General features: G+C 36.7%; 1 protein-coding gene across 1 annotated transcript in view; it reads left to right on the forward strand.

Moving 5' to 3' along the window:
* The window catches only part of HERC3 (HECT and RLD domain containing E3 ubiquitin protein ligase 3), a 1,624,372-nt gene that overhangs the window by 195,661 nt on the left and 1,402,693 nt on the right, over positions 1–26,018 (forward strand). The gene's annotated exons all lie outside the window — the stretch shown is intronic.

Raw genomic sequence — 26,018 nt, forward strand, 5'->3', positions numbered from 1 at the left:
ATATGACTGCTTTTGTATTATGTTGAATATGTAATTTAAACTAAAGATGTTTTTGTTTTTAAGTTTGTAAAATGATTATTCTTAAAATATTTTGTAATTGGAGCTTTTCTCCCTACGCCTCCACTGAAAATGGGCTTCTACCCAGTCTGGCTTTCTTGGTAATCAAATGTCAGTAAATAAATTACAAGTAAAAAGTAAGTTGTCATGTTGCACAACACCATACTAATCCAGTTTCAGAAATGTCAGACCAAACACGAAGACCAACATGTGCTGAGATTCTTAGAAGTAACCTGCCTAAACCACAGAAGCCTGCTAATTGCAACTCAAACAGTTATCCTCTGCAACTTCATAAACACACACACACCACAGGTCACACCTACCATAACGCACATACCTAGGAGTCACACAGACTCTGTCCAAAAACCTATAAGACAAACTATCACATATACTGATTTCCTTATCATAGGTGACTCCATATAGTGAGACATCATAAAAACTGATGGGCAATAGAGTAGATTACTGAGGATAAGAAAGAAATTATGTGTTACTGTTATGCAGAAAGTCCAGAATTTCCAGACATGATATACAAAAAGACTGAGAAATTAGGGGAAAGAAAAATACTTCCACAAGAAAAACTGTTAAAAGTTTGAAATAAAAAAATTGTGTTCATTAATGCAACAGATTTGTGAAAAACATTATATAGACCAAGAAACTTTGATCTGTTTGCAAAAAGAAACATCTGAGAAAGTGTAAAAATGTAAACAACAAAACCTAGATATGTTTGAAAAGTATATAAAAAAAAAAGAAGTATGGACATGGGAAAGAGAGATTTGATATGGTGCAGTATTTATGCAAAGTCGAAAGCCAAATTAATCAACACAAAAAAGGCAGCCCAAAGATATTCAAAAAGAAAATTAGGCAAAGGCATCCAGATATGGAAAAATTTTGCAATAAAAATATCACAAAGGGGAATGTAGAAAAGAAGATTAGTAAAGTAGAGGTTAAAAAGTAGAATTTGAAGTTATGGAATGCCTGCAAAAAGTGAAGGATGTTACTGTAGGTCTAACACAGTTTACATCACAGCATGATGGAATGAGTCTTCAAAGTGAGGAGAAACAGGAAGATCAGGAGACATCTGAAGAAGAAATATGGACGTGGGAAAGAGATATTTAATATGGTGTAATAGTTATGCAAAGCAGAAAGCAAAAATAATCAATAGAAAAAGAGCAGCACCAAAGATATTTGAAGAGAAGTACAGGCAAAGAAATTCAGACATGGAAAAGTTTACAGTACAAAAAAGACAGAGGAAAAGTAGAAAAGATTAGTAATGGGGACATTTAAAGAAATAAACGGAGTTTGAGTACCTGCGAAGTGAAGGATTCATTGTAGAAAATCCAACTCTGAAAGCACCGCAGCAGAATAGAGCAGTAAGACATCCAAATTTAAGGAGAAACCAGTCGATAGGAAACAACTGATTAGTTGCCATATGAAGATATTTTGGAAAGGAAATCAGTATAAACATTCACCTGAAGATGGACAGCAAGGGAAAGAACAGGAAACATTAGCAACTCTGACGGTGTCAATGTTTGAGTGATAGGCTGTTGAGTTCCCATATGACAGAGCAACAGATGACACCGGTTGAAATTGAAGAAAAGCAGGAAAATGCTATGCTTTCTATAGAATGCCCACAGAAAGTGGAAAACAAAAAATGTGCCCTCAGTTTACAAGAAAATGAGCTAAGAGAAGAGTTGCTTGCTTTAATAGAGATAGATGGACATATTAAGATCAATGAAAGAAATGTACTACAGAAGGTCAATAAAACTCCAAATGGTAGAAGTTTGATAAAGCAAACGAACATAGTAATTAGGACCGCCCATAGAGATCCATGTAATATAACAGAAGTAAATAGGCTACATTACTGTGCAGCTAAATTAATAACAGATGCAATTTTACCACAAGAACACAGGGTAGTACGGGAAAGGAAGGGGAGAAATCCAATACCATCATGGAAGTATCAAATAGAGAAAACTCAAGCAATTGACAAGTGTCAGAGTATAGAAAAGGGAACAGCTCAACAAAAAATACTCTTAAGATAGACATGATAAAAGCAGTACTGCGATATTGTAATGGAGCAGGATTTATCATGCACTATTGCAAATAAACTAAAAGTATCAACACAGACAGAAAAACTTAGGAGATACACAGATAAATGTAAAGGAAAAGTACAAATTTATTGATGACTCAAAAGGTTTTAGAGAATTGGGAAACGAGGTGAAAGGAATTGAAAGACCATCAAAAAAAAAAAGAAATACATTTTGGCGAAGTAAGATCCTGTGGAACATAATAAAGATGCTAAATGAATAGAAGATGTAAAAGAAATAATAAGAAGTTCAAAGTACAGGATATGTAATATAATGAAGTAACAGCCAGAGAGACTCAAACAAAGTTAAGAAAGGCCTCTGAATGGAAAAAACCTAGACCCACATATGTAGTACCTAACTTCTGGTTAAAAAGTATTAATATCTTTGCATGAAGATTTAGCCATGAGTAAGATGCACACCCCAAACAGACACTAACCTGGCTGACAGGAAGAACAATGCTCCTACTTAAGATTGAAACTACAAGCTACCCTAAAAATTATAGACCAATAACTTGCCATCCTAAGTACAAACTGTACACTGGAATTGATGCCAACAGAGTTTGTAGTCATTTAGAAGAAAACTCAGTTATGGCAGTAAAACAAAAAGGCAATAAAAGAAAGTTGCATGGCACAACGGATCATTTGTTAAATAAAATTATAGTGGAGAACCATAAAAAGGAGAAGAATCCAAGTATGGCATGGATTGACTACAAAAAAACAATTGACAGCATACCACACTCTTGGATAAGAGTGGTTAAAAATGTATAAAATACACCCTACGCTGAAACTACATCACACCAACCATGAAATAGTGGCAAAACACTTTGCAGTTGAGCCATGATAAAGAAAAAAAATGTTATTCCAGGGCTAAAAATGCACGGGGGGATATTCCAAGGTGACTGTCACCGTTGCTCTTTTGCCTTGCCCTTAACCCATTAAGCTGTCTACTTAACATATTAGGTTATGGCTATAATTTGGCTCCCAGAAAGCAACAACGTGTAAAGACATCTTTGTCAATTTAAAACTGTATAACTCATCACGTGAGGAACTGAAAGCACAACTGCAAGTATTCAAAACTTTTTCAGATGATGTAAGAATGTCATTTGGGCTTGATAAGTGTGAAAAAGCAACCTTTGAAGTAGGAAAGCTGCAGCACCAGGAAAACATAAGTTTGGGACAAGAATATGATATAAAAGAACTTGAGCAAGAGGGAGTGTATAAATATTTGGGAAATGATGAAAGATCAACAGTAAAACATGAACAAATGTGAAAAAAAAACGTATTAAGGAATACTTTAGAAGACTTAAATTAATCCTGAAAACAGCGTTGACATCTAGGAACAAAATTGAAGCTGTAAACCAATTTGCTTTTCCTGTCCTAGCTTACAGTTTTGGAGTAATTGACTGGCCCTAAAAGGTGTTGGATAGATTAGACCAGGAAAACAATTTTCTAATTGTTAGAAATCCCAGAAACAATGCCCAGCACTGCACAGAGCTAATAGTAAATTAAATCAATCCAGAGCACATAGCACCTACTAGTGGACAAATTTAGCTTTAGCTTCACTCCCCTCCAATATTCTCAGATCAATGTCTACCCCCTCAAATTTTCCAAGAACAAATTCTGCATGCAATATCTAGGGTCAAAAGCATTACATCTATGGGGTCAGAAAACATACTAGGCTTCTAAAACTTGAATTGTTAGACCAAGAGAAGCTGTTTAACATTGGACTCCAAACAAGCTTTTGCTGTATGAATGGAGGACAGCAGCAGTAATTCTTGTATAGAAAGGTGGTGCGACAACAGACTTGAGTAAAGACGGTTACGCTTAACCAGCCTCATTTGTAAGGCTATGTAAAGAATTATTATAGATCTTTAAAAAGTATGTAGGTGGCCTGCAGACTCTTCACCCATCCCAGTCTGTATTTGAATTTGTCAAGGGCAGGTACTGCTTACTTAATGTGCAGAATGCCTATCTGGACCTTGCAGAGGTGTTCAACATCATCCCATAATCAGACACCATTAATAACTCCGCTAAATGACAACTCTTGTGTCACTCACTAGATAGCAAATTGGTTCAAAAATAGAACACTGGAAATAAGGGTGGGTAGGGCTTGTGTAAGTTTGCATCTTTGTACCACTTCTCTTTGGCATTTACTTCTGGTAGGTCAAAGCTAATGTAAAAAGAATTGTGCTGACCAAGTTTGCAAACTTGGTGCCGTCATAAACTACCCTGATGACAGGGATCCTACAAGAAGGCCTGTCCCAAACAAATATTTGGTGCCAAAACCAGAGATTGAAACTCTCTAAAAAGAAATGTATAACTAACTAGCTACCACATTGACACCCTCCCCCCGGATTTAACTGCTTATTTTATCAGAACTTTGACAAACAAATGCTAAGGTAGTGGGCATTAATTGTGAGGAAAACTGGAATTAACTGATGAAATAAGTGTACTTTCAAATGAAAAGAATGCATGAGTACTAAGCGGTGTCAAATTAAAAAGTTAATGTTTAAAGCATTAATAAGAGAAGCTGTATTATACTTACCTTTTCAATAAACTGTAATATGTGAAATTGTATTTGCCATAGCAAAAATCTGCTGCAGTTTAAAAGCGAAATTAAAGCTTGCATCTTGAGTATGCAGTCTTGTGCAGTGCAAGTCTAATGCTCCTTGAAAGATAGTTCAGTGGATAACATGATAAAGATGCCTTATTTGGACTATAGCTTGCCAAGATTATTCCTAACCCTAGTAGTATAAAACAATGAATTAGAAGGTCACTGAAAATCCAATCAGTAAAAACAAAATGGAAACTCCAGCAAAGCTAGGACTTCCAATAAGTAACCTCCCAAACCTCTTGTGTCAGAGGGGCACATGGGATATATGCAAATGATCCTTATGAACATCATGTGTTTTAGCTAATTAGCAATTCTGAATGCCCATGACTTGTTTCGTCTATTTAATGGACAATTTCAGGCCTATAAAGCTAAACCCCACTAGCTGTGGATATGCATATTTCGGCCTTATGACCTCATCAGCACACCACAAGCAGAGTGTTTGACTAAGCATTAGAAACACAGGGCTGTTACGCCCAGCTGATGTAACTTATTGGAAGTTCTAGCTTTGCTGGAGTTTTCATTTTGTTTTTACTGATTGGTTTTTCAGTGACCTTCTCACTCATTGTTTTAGTTTATTTGGGATATTTTTGCAGAGACTCTAATGATAATTGCCCTCGTGACCAAACCACATCAACCGTGGGTACATCCAGCATTACCCACACCCAGGCGTGGGTTATTGCTATATTATACAATGACCCCCATTAATATTCCAAAATGTGCACGCTGATTGGTCAGCGTGCACGTTGTAAATCAGAGTTATAGTAATGGAAAAAGGTCCGGTTGCCCAGACCTTCTCCATTAGTCTCTTTTTTTTTTTTTTTTTTCTTTTTTTCAGCAATGGAGAACGCAAGATCTCCGTTGCTTTTTACACACTGTCTCGCTATGTTTAACATAGCAAGACAGCTTTAAAAAAAGTAACTGAGATCTTCCTATCTGCGTTGCTTTTTTTAAAGGTGTCTCGCTATGTTAAACTCCTTTAACATAGCGAGACACTTTGTAAAAAAAAAAAACGGAGATCTTGCTTTCTCCGTTGCTTTTTTCAAATTCAAAACTGTCTCGCTATGTTAAATGGGTTTAATATAGCGAGACAACTTTAAAAAAAAGCAACGGAGATTCTCCGTTGCTTTTTTTTAAAGCTGTTTCGCTATGTTAAACTCCTTTAACATAGTGAGACAGTCTGTAAAAAGCAATGGAGATCTTGCTTTCTCCGTTGCTTTTGCCCACAGCTCTGATGTACTGCATAGGCATACGCTTAAGCAGTACATCAGAACTGCCCCAGAATACCAGACAGCTGCAGAAGGGCAGCAAGGAGGCATTATACAATGTCATTATTTAAGAAAAGTAATTATTGTTTTTTGTAAATAATGTCATTGTATAACAGCAATAACCCACTTCTGGGTGTGGGTAATGCTGGATTTACCCATGGTTGTCTTTGTTTGGCCACTCTGGCTTTGCCCTTGTGACCAAACCACACCAACAGTGGGTAAATCCAGCATTACCCACACCCAGAAGTGGGTTATTGCTATTATACAATGACATTATTTAAGAAAAAAAAATTACTTTTCTTAAATAATGGCATTGTATAATGCCTCCTTGCTGCCCTTCAGCAGCTGTCTGGTATGCTGCGGCAGTTCTGATGTACTGCGCATGTATATGCTTGCGCAGTACATCAGAGCTGTGGGCAAAAGCAACGGAGAAAGCAAGATCTTGGTTGCTTTTTACAAACTGTCTCACTGTGTTAAAGGAGTTTAACATAGCGAGACAGCTTTAAAAAAAGCAACTGAGAATCTCTGTTGCTATTTTTAAAGCTGTCTAGCTATGTTAAACCCATTTAACATAGCGAGATACCTTTAAAAAAAGCAACGGAGATAGGGAGATAGGAAGATCTCCATTACTTTTTTTAAAGCTGTCTCTCTATGTTAAACACATTTTAACATAGCGAGACAGCTGTAAAAAAAAGAGTTATAGTAATGGAAAAAGTCCGGTCCACCGGACCTTTTTCCATTACTATAACCGATTTACAATGTGCACACTGACCAATCAAAATCAGCGTGCACATTTTGGAATATTAATGGGGGGGTCGTTGCATAATGCTATATTAAGTACTTCTTGTCATACTCCTTAGTATTCTTTTTTTTTTTCAGGGTGTACGAGCATAAAATTAAGAAAAGTTTATGCTAGTCGTACCATTTTTGTCAGGCATTACAAAAAGCATAAGGGTGTTGAACTTTAGCAGTGAAAGGAATGTTTATATAGGAGATAAAGCCAGGCTGTCTCCAGCTGGTAGAGCGCCATATAGACACAAGGTCCCATGGCAGAAATCTTGTATGTCACCAGAAACTGTCTTTTACAACAAAGAACTGGGTTGAATGTGTCATCAGATGTGCCCATTATCTCAAGCTTTTTTCCTTGTGCTTTCTCAAAACTGTCTTGAGTATAAGAAGGGGGATGTCTGAAGGAAAACCGTAATAAATGGAGAAAATGTTAGTTCTTTCCGAGTGTATGAGAGTTGAGCTTTGTAATGACCAGGGCCTACAGGATGCAAGTCATGCACCTATTCCTTCATCATATGAATGTGCAGTGAAACCAGTAGTATGGGGTTTGAATCCTACTTCTCATTCCCATTCATATACAAAGGGTAGTTATCTTTAAGGCTATATGGCAAATGTGCATTACGGCCTTTGGTAATGGCCAAAACTTGTTGCACCCAAAAAAACTGCACACTGATCATCTGCATAAGAGTTGTAATCACTGGCTGCCTAAGATTTTCACCCACCTCAGACGGAGAACAGTGCTGTTCAGTGCAACCTTACAGAAATAATTAAAGTTTGACCTGAATTATTTCACTTTAACAGTAACACTATTTTCAGAATGTGTGTGTGGTGGGGGGGGGGGGTAAATGGAGACTGTTTAGCACCAGCTCCCCTCTTCCCACACTTTACAGTACACTGTAAAACAGTAACAAAATAAACACTACTGTTTGTCCTTAAACAAGACTGTCATTTAATATTTAGGCAGTAGCAGTTGGCTCAGTTGCAAACAGTATTCCATATGGGGTGGGGGGGGCTTAAGCTCTTTAATGATTAAGTAAGCTGTCAACCACAGTCATTCAGAATTGAGTAATAAAGTTCATATTTGAAGTACATATGCCAACAGTAAAAAGCTTGCCCAAGACGTGGAAAGTAAAACATTCAAAATGACAGAGTTTGGTTAGAAAACTCCATCTTACAAGTAAACTAAAAACTAGCTTCTTGCATAAAATATGTATTGTCCTTTTTTTCTGTTTAAGGCCAAAAATGTAATGCAAGTAATGTGAGCTGTAGAATTTTAGCTGTCCCTAATGTATGCTTCAGCAGCCAAAGCAGCAACTTCAGCACCTTCTGCTGCCTTCTGTAACTGTGTATTTGAATTAACACAGTCCCAGTCCTCCTATCTGCAAGCCCCCCAACCTTGGTTTCCTGTGGTTTTAGTTTAAATTTGGGTGATACTCTTCCTCCCCTGTGTAAGAGTAAGTCAGGGTCCAAATAAACAATTAGTGTGTGACTTGGCAATCTTCAGAGATTAAACTCTGTAGAACTACCCATATTTTCCATTTGCACAGTAAAGACACAAGGCTTTGTTAATTTGGGTAAAATTCAAGTTACTGGCAAGTAATTACACTGTGTGGATGGCAGCAAAGAAAAAAATCTGCAGAAAGAAAAAGAGGACCTTGTAAGTGTTGAGTAGAAAGCATTTAGTTTCATTTTTAGTACAGTAATTTAGAGGGGTAAAATGAAATGCACTCAACTGCTTTATATATTTCTGCAGTCTTGCTTGTTTTAAGTCAGCTGACAAAAAGCTAAAAAATAAAAGAAACCTTAAAGTAGCACTTCATTAGCTGAGCTGATAAAACTGCAGAACGTGGATTGAAATGAAGGAAGTAGTAAAGCATGATGCTTCTCAAAAGGGCATGTTTAAAAATACAGCACATAGAAAACTTGATTTTCTGGTATACCCATGAAACTGGAAGTAGTAGGCTGCATTTTTATGAAAGTACAAATTAGAAGCTAGACTGGTGTTTCAGGATCTCTTAACTGAGAGGGCACTTGTGTTTATGCTCCAAATCTGGCCATAAGAAAGCAGCAACAATCTGTGTATTAGTAAGGAAACAGTCCTATAAGCAGAAAGAACTATTGCAGACAAGACTGCAGAAAGGAAAATATTAAGAATTGGGGGGGGGGGGGGGGGGGGGGATGCCAGAGTGTTTGTGAAAAATAATTTTTCATTGTACATAAGGCAGAAGTTTATCCCAGCAATCAGGGAATGTCAAGAGGCAAGAGTGAGGTTCAAGTTGCTGTATTCATCTGTATTCAGAATATTTTTTTTCCTGATGGATAAACATTTTTTTAAATGCAGAACAGGCTAATAGAGGAAATTTACAGAAAAAAAATCAGACAGAGGAATTCTGACAGTAAAAAGCCATTACAGTGATTTTACCAGTGAAACCTTAAAGGAAAAATGCTTGAATAACAGAAGAAAGTCCAGAAGCTGACTAGAAGAATCAGAAATACATTGGACTTGTATCAGACAGCTATTTGGAGGTCTGGATCATCAGGAAGAACAGCAACATTGTAAAATTAATGAATAAATTGGTGAAATAAAAAAAAAACAGTCCTGGTGGATGTAGTTGATGTAGTTCAGAAAAGTTAGCTGTGGCTCTGCAAGATGCGACAGACTAAGTTTGATTGTAACAGGTGAGAGAACTCTAAAGCGTAAACCCTACTTCCTTATAATGTTTAGAAGGACATTGAAGGGACTGAAAAATAAGTAAATGTGAGGTGGGGGAGTGTTCTCATTTACTGCTGATATGCTAGTGATATTAATTTCCTTAATTGTAAGCTGTCCAGGCTTCTCACCATGGTGAGAAAAGCTAGAAAGAAAGAGTTGAATTTGAAACTCTGGGAAGTGAATAGTTGTATGAATAGTCTCCTCCCTATACTTTAATACATTAAATATAACACTGCACAATTTATTTAAGGGTATTCAGTTTATTGCAGCTAAAAGTAAGTTTACTGAAGGCATGCAGGCTTTTTCACATCTGGGAGGAATGAAGATAAGGCTAGATGGCAGTCTTTGCATGATTTAGCATAGAATCTATCATACAGTTTAGAAAGGTTAATGCTAACTTTAGGTAATGTCTACAGGTGCAGCCATCATTGATTTGGGAACTTCTCATGTGGAGTGATGAACTTCCTTTTTGGAAAGTATGTATAGATGAGTGTTTGCTGCAAGTTAAAAGGGGTTGGGGGTTCTAAACCGTGTTTAGTGTTTTGAGAGATTTTATTGAGGCAAAAAGCATTGGCAAATGAGACATGGGTTAAAGTAAAGATGAGAAGCAACTTTAAAAGATCAGATTGCAAATACTAGCATGTGATTGTAAGCTGCAAGCTGGAAATGTAGGTTCAAAAGAATTGTAATCCTTCACATAAAGATAAATCAGGGTGTTTGTGCAGTGCATCAGCTCTGCTGCTGTGCATTTATAGTTAACATGCTGTTTGATGGGAAGGGAGAGAACTGTGTGCTCGGATTTCAGTTTCATTTCTGGGAAAACTACTCGTGTACCAACTCTTTGCTCAACGTTTTCTGGAATTCATAAATTCCAACGCCTTGGATCAACTTATCCACACCCCCACCAGGGGCAGCATTATCCTAGACCTGGTCATTACCAACATGGGCGACCGGTGTTCAACACCAGAGGTCAATTCCTTGTTGGTCAGATCAGACCACAAGCTAATCACCCTAGACATCCACATCCCGCCCCCATCCCCCATTAGGGAAACCACCGTAAAAAAATTTCTCCAAAGCCAACTTCATGCTTCTTAAGACAGAAGTGGCAAACGTCACAACACCCATGCAGACTGACAATAGAGGTACGACGACTGAATTCTACACAAATGCACTTTATAAGCACTTACACGAGTGCATGGATTGTGCTATCCCTAACAGAACCAAGATGCTATCCTCCAAAAAAAGGAAGCCAGTCTGGTGGTCCCCTGCCATAAACAAACTCTACAACAGAAGAAAGAAACTGTTGCAAAAAAGAGTAAAATCCCATAATTGGAGGAACTCCCTCCCTGGTCAGCCTCCGTAAGAAGCTGAGATTTCTCATAAAATCCTCCAAAGCTAGTTACGAAAACAAAATTGCCACTGATTCTAAAGACAACCACAAAGCATTCTATAGCTATGTCAAGAATCTCAGTGGCAACACTCAGATTTGCTCTGAGTTGCATCACAATGGGACTAAATATATAGAACCAACTGATGTTGCCAACATCCTGGCAGATAGGTTCAGTGCTAACTTTACCCCCCTCTCACCCCCTAAAGGGCCCATCTCTATACTGGAAGCATGCAAAGTTCCTGTAGACACGGTTGCACAGGTAAAAAACACACACTCCAAAGCCAAGAGCACAGCATCCATGGGACCTGAGAACATCACAGGCTGCATTCTACATGAACTACAGAATGAGCTGGCAACCCACCTAAGCACTAGGCCCAATTATAGCCTCACCTCAGGCTTTGTGCTCACTGAATGGAGCACAGCGACGGTTATCCCACTCCACAAAGGGGGAGCCACCACGGACCATAGGAACTACCGCCCCATTAGCCTAATGAGCCTGGTCTGCAAGGCCATGGGACATATCTTCATGGAACTTATAAACAAAGACATTGGTAATCTCAAAACTCTGGACCCCACCCAGTTCAGGTTTGTAAAAGGCAGATCATGTCTCCTAAACCTGATAGACTTCTTTGAAGCAATCACCAAAGCCGTAGACTAGGGTAAGGTGGTTCACACAGCCTGTCTAGATCTCGCCAAGGCTTTTGACACCATCCCCCACTCTGGAATTATAGATAAACTCACTAAAGTAGGTATAAATTTCTATGTCACAAGATAGGTTGCCAACTGGCTCACTGACCGAACCCACACTGTGAAAGTAGCAGACCCCAAATCCGACTTCAGACAAATGACAAGTGGAGTACCAGAGGGTTCAGTCCTGGGTCCTCTCCTGTTTGATATCTACTTTTCTGAAGTACAGGCTAACACAGAAAGTCTTTGGCTAATGAAGTGCGCAGATGACTGCAAACTAGGAGCCATAATCGAAACTCCTAACGATGTGGACATCCTACAAAAGGGCCTCACTGAGACAGATGCCTGGTGCCAAAACCATGGCCTCAAGCTCCATGCCAAAAACTGCATGGTCATCCCCTTTGGTAAAAACTCTGTACCCATGAGTTACCACATAGGTGGTAGTCTACTTAACACCGAAAGTGTGATAAGAGACCTTGGGACACAGGTGGACAGTAGTCTCTCCTTTGATAATCATATCGCCACAGTAGTCAGGAAATCCTTCTACGTGGCACACCATCACAAAAGGTTTCTCATACAGGAAAAGAGGTCATTGTTCCCCTCTACTCATCACTCATTAGACCCATTTATAGAGTACAATGCCCCTTGTGGTATGTACCTCACAAGACATCAACAACTGGAAAGGCTGCAGAAATACCTCACAGAGGATTTCCGGCCTCAATCAGATGCCCTACGCAGACTGTCTCAAAAAAACTCCAGCTTTACTTCGTTGCATATCGCCTACTCAGAGGCGATCTCTGCCTAACATACAAAGCTATGTCAAAATGAGAGCTTTTGGACATGCTCCACTTAAAGAAATCCCAATCCCTCAGAGCTACACGCTGTAGGGACCTAAACCTTGTCACCACAATAAACAGAACATGCTGGAGGGATAGATTCCTGTCCTAGAAACTTCCCATACTCTGGAACAATCTAACTGTCTATGTCAAACAAAGCTCCTCATTAGCACTCTTCAAGAAAAATCTTGATTGGATGGGAAATAGGAAATTCACCCCAGAGATCACCTCTGTGGCTCTGCTTGACAGGGGCACAGGAAAATAATTTTCTTGGGTGGGGAAAGCCAGGGTACCTTTTTGGCTTAGCTTATATAGCCTATATAAGCCAATATAGGCCAATAGCCTAGTACCTACCTATGAACCTATTTAGGACAATATTTCACAGAAGTGTATAAAGTGGCATAGCAAGTAATACAAAGAAAGACCAGTTTGTAAAGTAGACAATTAATACAAGTTATATAGAATAAAAATAAACGGTTTTATAACAGATTAACTTATTGACTTGGAATGTTAACTGCCTAGTTGATAAGAAGCAGGAGAAGATGCATTTATTTATGTATACTTTGTTGACAAGCTTAGGCCTACTAGGCTAGCAGCCTCTTTTTAGGCTAGACTGAGTGATATTTATACTAATGGGGAAATTTGGCCATTGTATTGGGAACTTCCCCTTCTCGTCATTGCTGCAAGTGGGACCCATTTTGCAGGAACACTTTTCCATTCCAGGTGCAGAGCTGGCCCAGAGAAATTGGAAGGCAGATGTAGAGAGGCGATGGAGTGGTGAGAGAAATGGAGGAGGAAAGCAAATATTGAGACCAGAGCATGTGTGCAGGGTTCTCAGGAAATGTTTCGAAGAAATCTGTTTGGAGAGAAGTCCACAAATGATGGATGTATAATTATATCCCTCCAGTCTGGATGGTCGCAGGATGATTTATTTAAATGGTGCAGAGTGAGCTAGAAAATGAAGTTTCCTGGGGGAGATATTATGGAGAATATCCAAGGAGGATGCTAAGGCAATCCTGAAGAATAGTGGTGAAATTAAAACATATGCAGAGAAAGTAAAAGAAGGCAAAAGTGAAGTAACAGTAAAGAAGGCAGAAGAAAATGAAAAACAGAAGTGTTTGGTAAGAATTCAAATTAAAGAAGGCAAAGAAATTGACAGGTATGAAGTGTGGTACAATTTAATAGCTCCTTTTGGGTGTAAAGGCACATGAGGTAAGCACATTTATTCTTAACAAAGACATTTTGTGACATAATATTTGAGACTGTTTTTTCAGTGGAAGTTTTTCTTGGAGAAAATCAAATAGACTAATCCATGGATTCTTTGTGATAAAAGCGTTTAGTAGGTAAACAAAAAAAATCATGTATAATTTTGAATAGAGGTAGAAAGACCCTTTGAAAACACATTTGAAAACACTATGTGAAGTACTGGATATAGCAAAAGTTTGACAAAAGGTGTTATAAAATACTGGGAACAGTCAATAACATGTTTTTTTTTTGGGAAAGGACATTTGATATGTAACTGTGACAAAAAGTTGTATTTGTGGAGAAATGGGGCGAGATGCAAAAATGTGAATTGAAATGTAAATGTAACAAAATGGACATTTATGGATATATTGCAAAAATGAAAATAAGGAAAGAGCAGAAAATGAACAAGAAATTTTAGTAGCAGCAGAAACAGAAGAATTTGATGAGAACAAATAGAGGACTTAGAAGAAAATTCTGAAATAAGAAATGAAGACGGCATAAATTGCTATGGAGAAGAAAAAGAATTGTGCTGGTAAAATACAGAGAAAGAAAATTTAAACTGATAAGTCCAAAAGAAAAAAAAAGAAATGGATGAAAAAAGAATACATGCATAGTATTGTCACCTCACAGCAAAAGGTTCCCCAGTTTGATTCTCAGCTGGGGGGGGGGCCCTCCCACATTCCAAAGGCATGCAGTAGATAGATTGGACACACTGAATTGGCCATAGGTGTATGTATGTATGCATGCTAGTGTGTGGTATGAAAGAACAATTGAGGCAGGACTATGCACCTGGTGATGTAAACCTTGGCTGTTGATTGTCACTGTTGAACCGACACCCCATACCTCATGGACAAAAACGGGGAAAAAAGGGTTGTGGATAGATAGATCTACAGCTAATGATTAGGGGTTGTAGAGGTTGGGGTGTTTGACTCACTGACACACAGGGTACAGTGTTTGATTCTCACCTTTGGGAGGGAAATTGGCTAGACTTAGAGTGGCCTATTAAGAAAGCTAGCCTAATAATTATATATGAACATATAAAACCATGAATTTAAACAAAACAGAAAATAAAAAAATAATGTTTTCTGTAAATGTGAATAGTATTAAGAATGTAATAAAAATAGGGATTTTGGAGTGGTGTAATACATGTGATGTAGGTATAATTATGTTACATCTGCATCACATGTCGATTTAATTGTAATAGAACATACAACATTTTTAACAAAGAAAGAAACGTTACAATCCGAAACTGTGGGTAGGAATGATAATCTGGAATTTGGGAAATGAGATGTTGTGGAATAGCCATATTCTGTAGAACTACAGTAGATATTAGATGTAACCATTGGAGATTTCAAATGGAAAGAAAAAGTGTATTCAACTGTAACTTTTATGTTTATACTAACTTGTAAAGAAAAGCAAAGGTCATTTCATCAGCTTTTAGACTATGTAGGATAAATATAAATGTAACAGGAGACTTTAAGAGCAAGCATAAAAAGATAGGAAAATATAAGAAAATGTTGGAAGTTAAAATATGTGGCAAGTTAAAACTTTGGGACAAAATTTCATAGACTTACAAAAGGGCTATGTATAGAACTAAACTAGATTTTATAGTATTGGAAGGTTTAGTTACATGAGAAGAACGTAGTTGAAACAGGATTTTCTAATCTTGCAGTATGCCTAGAGATGAGGGAAAACAAGGAATACATAAAAATAGGCAAATGAATAAAAAGGATAAAAGAGAAAGCATGGAATGAAGGAAAGATATTAGTAATACAGTTATTAAAAGAACATTGCTATGAGAACATTTTATATAAATTGGACTGAATGGTGGATGATATTTAAGGAAAATGTAAAATGTATACTATTGCATATGCACATGACATTATAAAAAAAAAACAAAATTTGGATAAAAAAGTAATAACTTGCACAAATGAGCGTCTAGAGGTGATGGGGATGCCTTTAAATAACGAAAAAGTAAAGGTTTAGGTGATTTAAAGATAGTGGGTATACACATTAAAAAATGAAACTATACCAAATGTCTCTGACAGTGTAACAAACACAATATTAAAATGGAACACGGCACGGAAAGTGCAAAAAAGAGGTAGACACCACCAAATATCTTTAACTGTTTAATGCTCAGAGTATAAAGATTAAGTACTTTCGGCCATGGCACAAAGGCCTTCCTCAGAATAAAAAAATCTCATTTACCTCACCTTTAAGTACTCCTACCCATAAAAAATAATAGCTAATCACTTACTTTCAATTAACTTAACAAGTAATAATTATAAATAATTTTGTAAAGAAAAAATTTAAAATAGTACAGGCATGCAACAAATCTTATTTACAATTGTCATAATAAGTTTTCCTCTGCAAAACTAGTTTGTAATTCACTCCACTGTTTAACCCACATGCATTGTATGCATTAAACAAAATTTGCCATTTTAGTTCTCTATAATCCAGTTCCCTCTCCCTGTCACCATTAAAATCACTGGGCACAGTCACATTGAAATAAAATTTCTTGTAGATTTGGCATACCAATGTATGTTTGAATAATGCATTGTCCATGTTTTTATTTCTGATGGCGTACAAGTGCTCATACATTCTCCTTCTCAAGTGTCCATTGGTTTTACCAATGTAAAATGATGTACATGCAAAACACTTGGCTAAATACACCACAGACGTTGACCCACAATAAAAAAACTCCTGAAACCTGCCAATCTTACTGTTGGTACTGACTTCAAAGTATGACCCCTGTGCTATGTACCTACAAATATTACAACTCCTGCACTTCAAAGTGCCACTTGTTTTCACTTTCCTCAAATATTGATTCCCTTCTAACATTTCTTTAAATTTTTTTTGCTCTCTTTTTAATGAAAGAAGAGGCAGAACCCAAAACTGCCATCACTCCACTGTTGGCTTCCAAAATTCTCCAATTATTTCTTGTAACTCCCTTAATAGCTTGACTGTCAACACTAAAACCAAAGGTATAGAGATGGACCAGTCTTGTGAAGTTTGAATATTGGCATTCATGTCGTAATTCAATGTTTCACCCATCAATATCTCCCTAACTACATTTAGAGGGTATCCCCTATGCTTGAACCTAAAATGTAACGAATCTACAAGTTTATCTAAAACTGTGTCTGTAGTTAACTTTTTTAATCTTCCCAACTGACCATTTATAATGTGCTTGACGGTAGGTCGGATGCTTACTTGAGTAATGTAACAGTGTTACTATCCACATTTTTATAGCTAATAACAAAACCTAACATGCATACCTCACTTTGTTTAAAAACTTCTAAATCCACTGAAAAAACTAAAAAAAAAATGTACTCTTATTCATACAATCAACAAACCTCTCCAATTCAGCTACTGTCCCCTCCAAACAAAAAAACAATCGTCTATAAACAGATAATGTAAAAACATCTTGTCTCTACCCTCTAACTGGGATAAAATGTTAATTTCCCAGTAGGTCATAACTAAATTGGCATAATTTGGGACCATCCTTGCCCCCATGGTCACACCTCTTGTTAGCAAAAAATGTTCACTCTGTCTAAAATAAAAAAAATATTACACAAAATATATTCCATGCAATCCAACATAAACCTACATTCCCCCTACTTCAAATTCATTACTTTTAATCAACATGTTTCCAACCCATTCCAAACCCACTTCATGTGGAATGCATGTGTACAACGACTTGATATCCACCGTCACTATCAAATCCTTGGGTTCCACAGTTTTCCCCTTAATCTTGTCCAAAAAAATCATGGGAATTCCTAATAATTCACATCTTTGAACTAACTTAAGTGTGCTGTCAGTACATTTTGAAAGGGATTCTGATCATGGAGGCTGGTGCAGAGACAATGGGCCTATAAGAAGGATCTTTCTCATCATCTTCCAACTTTGGTATACCAGACAAACTACCAATTTTTTATTTCAACACCTGAAAATAAGCTAACATGGATTCGGAAATAACCCCTCTAACAAACTTTCGTTCAGCCATAAATGAATGCATTTGTAAACTTTTTATACAAATCTCTTTTTGACACTTTTTTGTAAAATTGGTCATCCATCAACAGTGTGCATACCTTTAATCAGATTGATTTAGAATAACCATTGATCCCCTTTGCTTTCATGACCCTGATGGAAACATCATTTTTAATAGATATAAAACGTTGCCATTCATCTTCGGTCAAGTTATAAAATTTATTGCTACTTTTTACTCAATAGATCCCTAATTTCAGCCTCAGATTTCTCAAAGGCCTTAATGGTAGGATGCAGTGGGCAATTGTAAACACCCGGAACAACAAAGTCACTTTTACTTTTTATTATTGTCCCCAAAAAGCAGTCTTAAATTTGTTTACGTGTAAACCCTTTTAAATCAATTAGTCTGTGTAACATTTGGCCAGCCCGAAGGAATGAAGGTGAAACCTCTTCTTTAAAACCACAATTTTTTGCTCCGTTAAGACTCTACTGGATAAATTATACACTTTAAAAGTCATGGGCATTACCTGGAAACCGTATTGTATACATTACATTGAATGACATTTGTGTATTGGGTGTAAAATTTGGGAATAAAAATGCAAGTAGAATTTAATGGGGAAAAACTGAAGAAATAAAACAAACGTGCCTTTTCTGGTAACATTATTCAGAAAAAGTTATATTTGATAAATTCAGTAGTGATCAGAAAATAGCATACAGCAAGTCTATTTATGTTGCCAACAGTATTTAAAAAGGAATTATTGCAGACGTATGGGGTTCTAGATTGAACCCAGTGAAATGAGGAGTTTTGTATGCAAATAAAGAGGGAGGATTTAGGTGTAACTAACCCAGAAGTATATGCTGTTTTGTTAAATTTGTACAAAGTGTTAAAATGGATAAATGAAAACTATGAGAGATTAGTAGTAAAATTGTACAAATATAAGCAAGATAAATGTTGGGGGTATGGTTAAAAAGAGTAAAAGAGAGAGACGCTATAAATGAAGAAATAAAATGTTACTAAGAAAAATATTTTTGGGGAAAATGATATAGAAACGTATGGTATAAGAATCTAATGATAAAACATTGGTATGTAAAACCATGCGGAAATCTAAAAGATGAAAAAAAAAGCTATACAAGTAAGAAGCAAGTGGTGTAATTAGAAAGTAGAATGTCAAGACTTTTTGTGGAGACTAGTAGTATACAAGTTGGCAGTAAAATAAAATGTATAGAATATCTTTGCATTGTCAAGAAAAAGAAACCGCTATGGAACATGTGCTTTTGAAGTAGAAGAGTAAAAAAATTATGGGAAAAACTAAAGATGTTTTTTAGAGAGATAAAATAAGTGAATAAGGTAAACATGGGTATGATTAAATATGGATATTATAAAAATCGAAGTAAACATGTTAAAAGAATAGGTAAATTATTTTATTTTTATGGGTTATATGGAATCAGAGAATAAATGAAATTGTTTAATGGTAAATGATTTTAGCAACAATATTAAGTAAAATCATATGGTGGTTATGGAGAAATGAGTGGGGGTCTAATAGGAATGAAAATTTAGTATGATTGTAAAGGAAATTATGAGTAGTGTAAACAGATTTGTATAGATTTGTACATTTGTAAATGTGTAATTATTTTGTAAGTGTGTGTTCTTTTTCTATATAAATAAAGGACCTCCACTGTTTTTGAAAGGTGCTGCGGGATCTTTTATTCACCTGAGCTACTACCAACTCAAGTGATGGGGCCTTGGTTTATCATCTCATCTGGAGAATGGCACACTCGAGTGCAGCCCCCCCCCCCTTATGCTGCACTACACTGTCGTCAGTCTACCTAGTGTGAGAATTGAACCCACAGTTTTAAAACATGTAGTGGGAGAGGTTGCACCCTTACATCAAGGACAAATAGTAATAGCATGAGACTGGAATACTGCACTTAGAGAAATATGTGGACGTATTTGGGTATGTCGAAAACACTGAAGTGGAATATTCCTTTTTTCCTGTAAACTATGCTTCTTAGGGCAAGCTTACATAGGTATATTGAAGGAATAATCTAACATGGTCCAAACTGTGACAAACGTTTTGTGATGGTGTCTGGCTGTACACATACAAACCATGTTTTGTAAGCAAGTGAAGTCTATAAAGTCTATTTTGATACACTGTTACTTTCCAGTATTTCTTATGAAAAAGGAAGCCATTTAATGATTGTGTAGATCAAACTTTAATTGAAACATTAGATTTGAACTTGAGCAGGAAACAGATTGCCAAGAACTGGGATAACTGTAAACTGAAGATGAAAAATGTGGTTAAAATGAGAGAAAATAAGATATGAAATAATAGTCACTTTAAATATCTATAGGACTTAAAATATTAGTGATTTACAGAAGCAGAAAAATGAAACGCACACTAACTGAAAAAAGTCTTAAAACCATTGTCCTGTACTCATGTATAGACATAGCTTCTTTCATTGACCCTAGAGTAACCAGATTGTTAGCTCAATGTCTGAAGCAACAAAAGGTTGAAAGGATAACTAAAATCAGGACTTATAGAATGGCTGAATAGAAGTGGACCCAGGAAGGAAATTATGACTGTAATAGTAAATTATTACAATGCACTCTATAGACAAGGGGCCTGATTCCAAAAGACTTGCTCTTTGTAAATTGCACTGAGAACAAGTGTTTTGGAGCCTCGCCCAGGATGTGGAGGTTGAGAGCAACATACAGGACATGGTAACATATTTGAGACTATAAAGCTCACTGTTTTAACAGAAGTTGATAAAGGTATACTAGCATAAAAATAAAGGAAATTGAAATTCAGGAGGAGTAGAAAAACAAAGTACAAGGAAATCCCTTGTAGTGATGAAACTCCAATAAAAGTGTGGAAAAAGGAGCCAGAGAGAAGTATGGATTGCATTTTTTTAACACTTTTTTTTTCAGGATGTAGATGTGCCATTGATTTGCAAGGAAGCAGTACTGGTAGTTGTACCAAATGAGAGGAAAGATTATCTTGGTTCAGGATCATACAGACCCATTTTGATCCTAATAATGACTAGGAGCTATATTTGATGCTTTATTTTAAAAAGAATAGCAAATATATATATATATATATATATATATATATATATATATATATATATATATATATAGTTTGTAAATATTGAATATATGTTTTGGGTTTTGTAATTTCTGGTAATGTCCCTTTAAAATGACTTAAGGGGAATTATTCCTATAAAAGAAGGTTATTAACTTGTAGATGGAGTTCTAGGACGAAAGTGCTCAATCATTTTATGTTGGATTATTTATAATAAAGTATTTTCAATAACAAATGTTAAATCTGTTTCTTGGCTGCTGCTGTGTCATTTTTGTGTGTTGAGTGTTACCGATGTTGCTTCTTTTCTTGATTTTAAAAATATTGCAGTGAGCAGTAGACCTGGATCAGTGTGGTTTGTAGTAGGTAAGCAAACATTTAATATTAACAGAATGCTTAAGACCAAAACAATGCATTGGACAATAATAGGTTAGGATGAAAAAATTAACATTTCACAGTGAGCTGTGAATTTATGAAGACAGCTTTTGAGGGTTGAATTGCATCCCAGGACATCAGTTGGAGTTTATATTCCAAGAGCGGTGCTTTGGAAACTGTTTTAAAAAAAAAAAAAAAAGTCTTCCAGAAAGGCAAGTGGGGTTGAGATTCAGATGTGTGAAAATTAAAAGATTTATGGAAAGAGCAAGAAAGTAGAGAGGGTATAAAATTTGAGGTAAAAAGGAGGTTATGTTAAATACCAAGGAACTGCAAGTAGAAACAAGTTAAAGCAGTAAAATGGGGGGGGGGGGGTAAGTATCATAGAGTTTGAATGGATACGGTTTAAATAGTCATTTATCAGATAGAGATAGAGGAATAGACTGTTATGAAGTGTCTTTTTCTGAATTTGGTGTTCTGAATAGAAGCATATGTGAAAAAATGTGAAAATCGGACAGGATTTTAGTTTGAGTTTGAAGTGTTTGCAACTGGGCAGATGACAAAGTGGCAGATACTGAGTTCGATGTTTTAACTATGCAGTTGCCATACAGCTGAGTACCATTGAGAATTGAGCGCAGGTTTAACTTGTGCAAGGTGTTTTTCCTGAGGAATATAGGATGTGTGAGGGATTTTACCAGTTAAGCAAGGATGTTGAGAGGGGTGATAATTTAGGATATGTAGGGTTCTGTGTGCTCTTTTCGGCTTCTTAAATTTAGGAAGGTATGTGAAATTGTCATTTCAGTTTTTTGAAAGAGTTCAATAATCAGTTTGGTAGGTTGGTTTCGTGGATAATGTTTTTAGTTTAAGTTTTTGCTAATTTGAAGACTTGAGTGAGATGCAAGTTAGTGAAGACTGAGGAAGCATAAGATGGGAGGAAGAGATAAGGAGTAGCTGTGGGGTTCTGTGCTTGGTCTAATAAATAAGTTTTGTCTTTGTATAGTGGGCCTAATTTCTGGTTTGTGTGGTTAAGTCACTTGCTAGATTTGTGTGTTGAATTTTAGGTGTTCATCTATGACTCAGTAGTTTAAGGTAGTTGACTAATTTTATGGTGGCCCCATTAGAAGATTTGAGAGCATATCTCTGAACTGTCCAGAGTTTCGCAGACTGTCCAGATTTTTGGTCTGTTACTCATAAAAATTATGGTTTTGTGGCAAATCAGTAAAGATTGAATTCACTAAATGGCAGACATTTGAGTTTCAGATTTCATATCCTTCAGAAAATGTATGGAAACGCAAAGTATTTTATTTTGGCAACTTTCTAAGTTTATAAGAGCAATATTTAAAAGTTGCCCCTATTTTGGAGTGTTTGTCCCCCCACCCCAATTATTTTTGGCTTTGTCCACATTTCTTGTGCTGAGAGGTTGCAAGAACTTTGCTTGAACGAGGAATTACTTGAGTGGAGAGACAGATTTTTTCTATAGCATTGTGAGCTTAGTTTTATTTGGGTTAAAGGCACTGTTTAAATTATGTGGAGAATTATGCATTGAATTATGCACTGAGGTTTGTACAGTGCTGAAGGATTGCTGTGTAAATTGTTGTAGTTCTGAGGTAATGGAAGCAGTGCCAGTGATTGATATAGGCATGTTAAATGAGTGAGGAGTTTGTTAGTACAGTTGGTAAGTCATTGAATATGTTGAGAAGCAGAGGGCCAAGAATAGCTCCCTGTGGAATGCCAACTGGGATGACATGGGAGTGATGGGATAGGATACATTTAACTCCTTGGGTTCTGTGGAGAAGGTAGAATCAAACCATTGAAAAACTGAGAGGCAGAGTTTGAGAGAATCTGTTCAGAAGTTTAGGATGCGACACACTATCAACAACTAGATAAGTCCAAGAAGACTGAGTCCACGTTGTTTATGAGATTGTGAACTGAGTTTAAGAAATAGGAGGGTTTTGCCAGTACTATGTGTAGGCTACAAGCCATACTGACATGGTTAGGAAGGCTATGGTTTAGGAATTGCTTTAGCAGCTGAGAGTAAATGGATTTCTCTAGAACTTTTTGAAAGAAGAGGAAGTATAGTTATTGGTCTAAAGTTTGTGATGTCATTATGGATGTTTCACCTGTCTAATGGTAAAATGAAGGAATGTTTCCAGATGGAGGGGAAGTAGGTTTTCTGGGGAGACCTATTAATTAGGATTCAGAGGTGATGGGCTATAGCAGCTGAAGGGAGGTTATCATTAGCAGCTGTGGTGTTTCAGACATTTCTGAAAAGTCCTCTAGTAGTTGAAGTAGGAACAGTTTTGAAGTTGAGTATGAATCATCAGCAGCAATGTTAATAGGACTTTGATTTTAGATAGGGATTTATCACTTTTGATAAGTGCATTTAACTCTTATGTTGAAGACAGATCCAAAGGGCAAAGTATTTTTTTGGGTGGGTTTGTCAGTTTGATGGAGTTGGGCGAAGGATGACTAAAATTATTTAGTGGATTTCAACAAAATATCCCGTTTATTACTGAAGTAGTTCTTCACTTTTCAAAGATAGCGGTAGTATTGGTGTTCAAGCTTTATCTTTGTTCCATTAGTTGCTTAATGGGAAAGGTAAACCAAGGGTCAGAGCAAGTATTGGCTCTATCCGAATGGGAGCCTGTTGCTTGGATATATTCAAGAATGTGTTTAAGCTTAGAATGGCATCCAAAAGATGTTTTAAGGATATTCCACTTGAAAACTTTGAGAGGCGAACAGAGTTCAGATTAAATTTGGAGAGATTTCTGACACCAAGTTATGTATTATGGGTTTACTGTTTTTGGGGGAAGGTGTGAAAAGCGAAGGTAGGATGATCACTACGGGTCTTGGGTGGTATTCCAGTGTGTTACATAACTGGGGTCTGTAGTAGGAATCTAATGCAAGGTAGAGTAAGTGATGGATTTCTTGTATCTGGTAGAGGTGCACGTTAATTGGGTGAAGTCGTAAAGGTTTATGCACAAGTTGTTGGAAGGTCGAGGGGAGGTTGGTCAATTTTCATCTCCTAGGATGTTTTTCTTTTCAAGAGTCGTATGTTGGGATGACCAGGAAAGACGTCTTCTAGTAGTATGATGGAGTGCTATTTGGAGAGATTTATACAGATGGGTACGCAGCTTAGCTTGACTTTGTTTAGTTGCATTATTGAACCTATGATTTCATCTTCTGCAAAGGAAAGGACTAGTTTAAACTATGGAATGATTTGACAGTTTTAGTACATTATGATACGGTCTCCTCTTTTAGTTGTGTGGTCATGTCATGAAATACTTTAGAATGGAAGAAGTAGTTTATCTTTTGGTTTTAAGCACGTTTCAGTTAAGATTAGCAGATCAGCTGTGTGTTTAAATCTAGGAGTGGAAGGAGGAAGTTTTGTTACCATTAATCTATATGTTTAGGTTAATTATTTTTAGTGCGCAATATTTGTATGTATTTTGACTATAGGATTTGTTGTCAGTGAGGAAGAATAAGGTTCTGGGTTGAATGTCTCCACTTATTTAGTAACAGGGTATCAGGAGAGGTAATTTTTGGTTTGTGTTAATTTCTTTATGTTGGACTTTATTGGCTTGTGGGAAGAAAGAATGGATAGTGGGATTTGAAGGGTAGAAAAATTTATATAGATGAGCGAGTAGGATGTGAATGTTAAGGGTCTGTGTGATAAAGGTTTGTGTGTTGTGGATGGGTTTTGGAGGAGTGGTGATCCTTCGTGCACAAAACTGAGGCACTCAGCAGTGCTAGAAGCTTTGTATTAAAATCATTGTAATGTAAAGAAGTAGATTAGACAGGTGGATTAGTTTAGTGACAGTGCATAGTGACATGGAGTATGAATGGGTAATATGAAGGTAAAATGTTTAAAGATCCTACTGGTAATGTTGAAATGTGAGCAGAATATTCTAGGTAATGTTTGATTGCCTGTTGTATAGGAAGAGGGGTAGCCTGTAAGGTTTAAATGTAGACAAGCTGGGAAATTGTGGGGGTAGGTGAGAGAAGTGCAGCAGACTGGCCCCAGGTGAACAAGGAGTTCTACAGTTAGCGAAAACTTTAATTTGGGGAGCCTGAGAGGTAAGTGCAACAGGGTCTAGCTGGGCAGCATGTGACTTGAAGATTTTTATTTCAGCTGTTCCCAAATGCTCACCCTGTTTAGTTTGCAGTGTTTAGAGACATGGTGACAGAAGTCACAGCAGAGCAACTTTTGCAAAATTGTCATTCTAAATCACTTGCAGCAGTTACCTTTACCTGCTAAAGCCAGAAACTATTAACACAGAATAAAGCAGATGAATACCACTGTTAGATTGTAATCATTATCTTACATTGGTTAGACTTTGGTTTACTGTTGGGTTGATTAATAAAAGGAGTTTAAAGTTCCTTCTTATGCTTTATATGTCAGTAGTAAGGCCCTTCCAGTGTGGTTGTCTTAGTTTTCACTTGGCAGCCTGTTTAGTTAGTGAAGGTGGGGAGTAGTACTCCGTGGTTGAATTATATTGGGTTACAGTTTTTTTATTAATAAAAGGCATGGAAAACCATTCTTTCAAAATCTTAGCTATCCAGTTCTTAAATACTGGCTAAATTGTAACCAAAGGTATTTTCCATAAGTAAGAAATGTTTAACACATTTCCACTGTAGCATTATATTTGTTCTGGGCAAGTGTTTCTTAAATCATTTATGCTTCATCACAACCATATGATTATAAACTTTAGTGAGGGTAATACTTTTGACAGAAAAGTAAATGACATGGTAGGACAAAACCACAATCTGTGCACAGTGTGAGTGTTTCTGCAAACTTTGTCTTTAACTCCCTTATGGGCTAGCATGGCATTTTGTGGAAATTGAGGATGACCGCAAAGTGGTTTGACTTTTTGAACCTTTGGAAGGAGTTAGGCTGATGATT

The sequence above is a fragment of the Protopterus annectens genome, chromosome 2.part0 (genome assembly GCF_019279795.1).
Source record: "Protopterus annectens isolate FY-2018-M chromosome 2.part0, PAN1.0, whole genome shotgun sequence".
In the NCBI taxonomy this organism is placed as follows: domain Eukaryota; kingdom Metazoa; phylum Chordata; order Ceratodontiformes; family Protopteridae; genus Protopterus; species Protopterus annectens.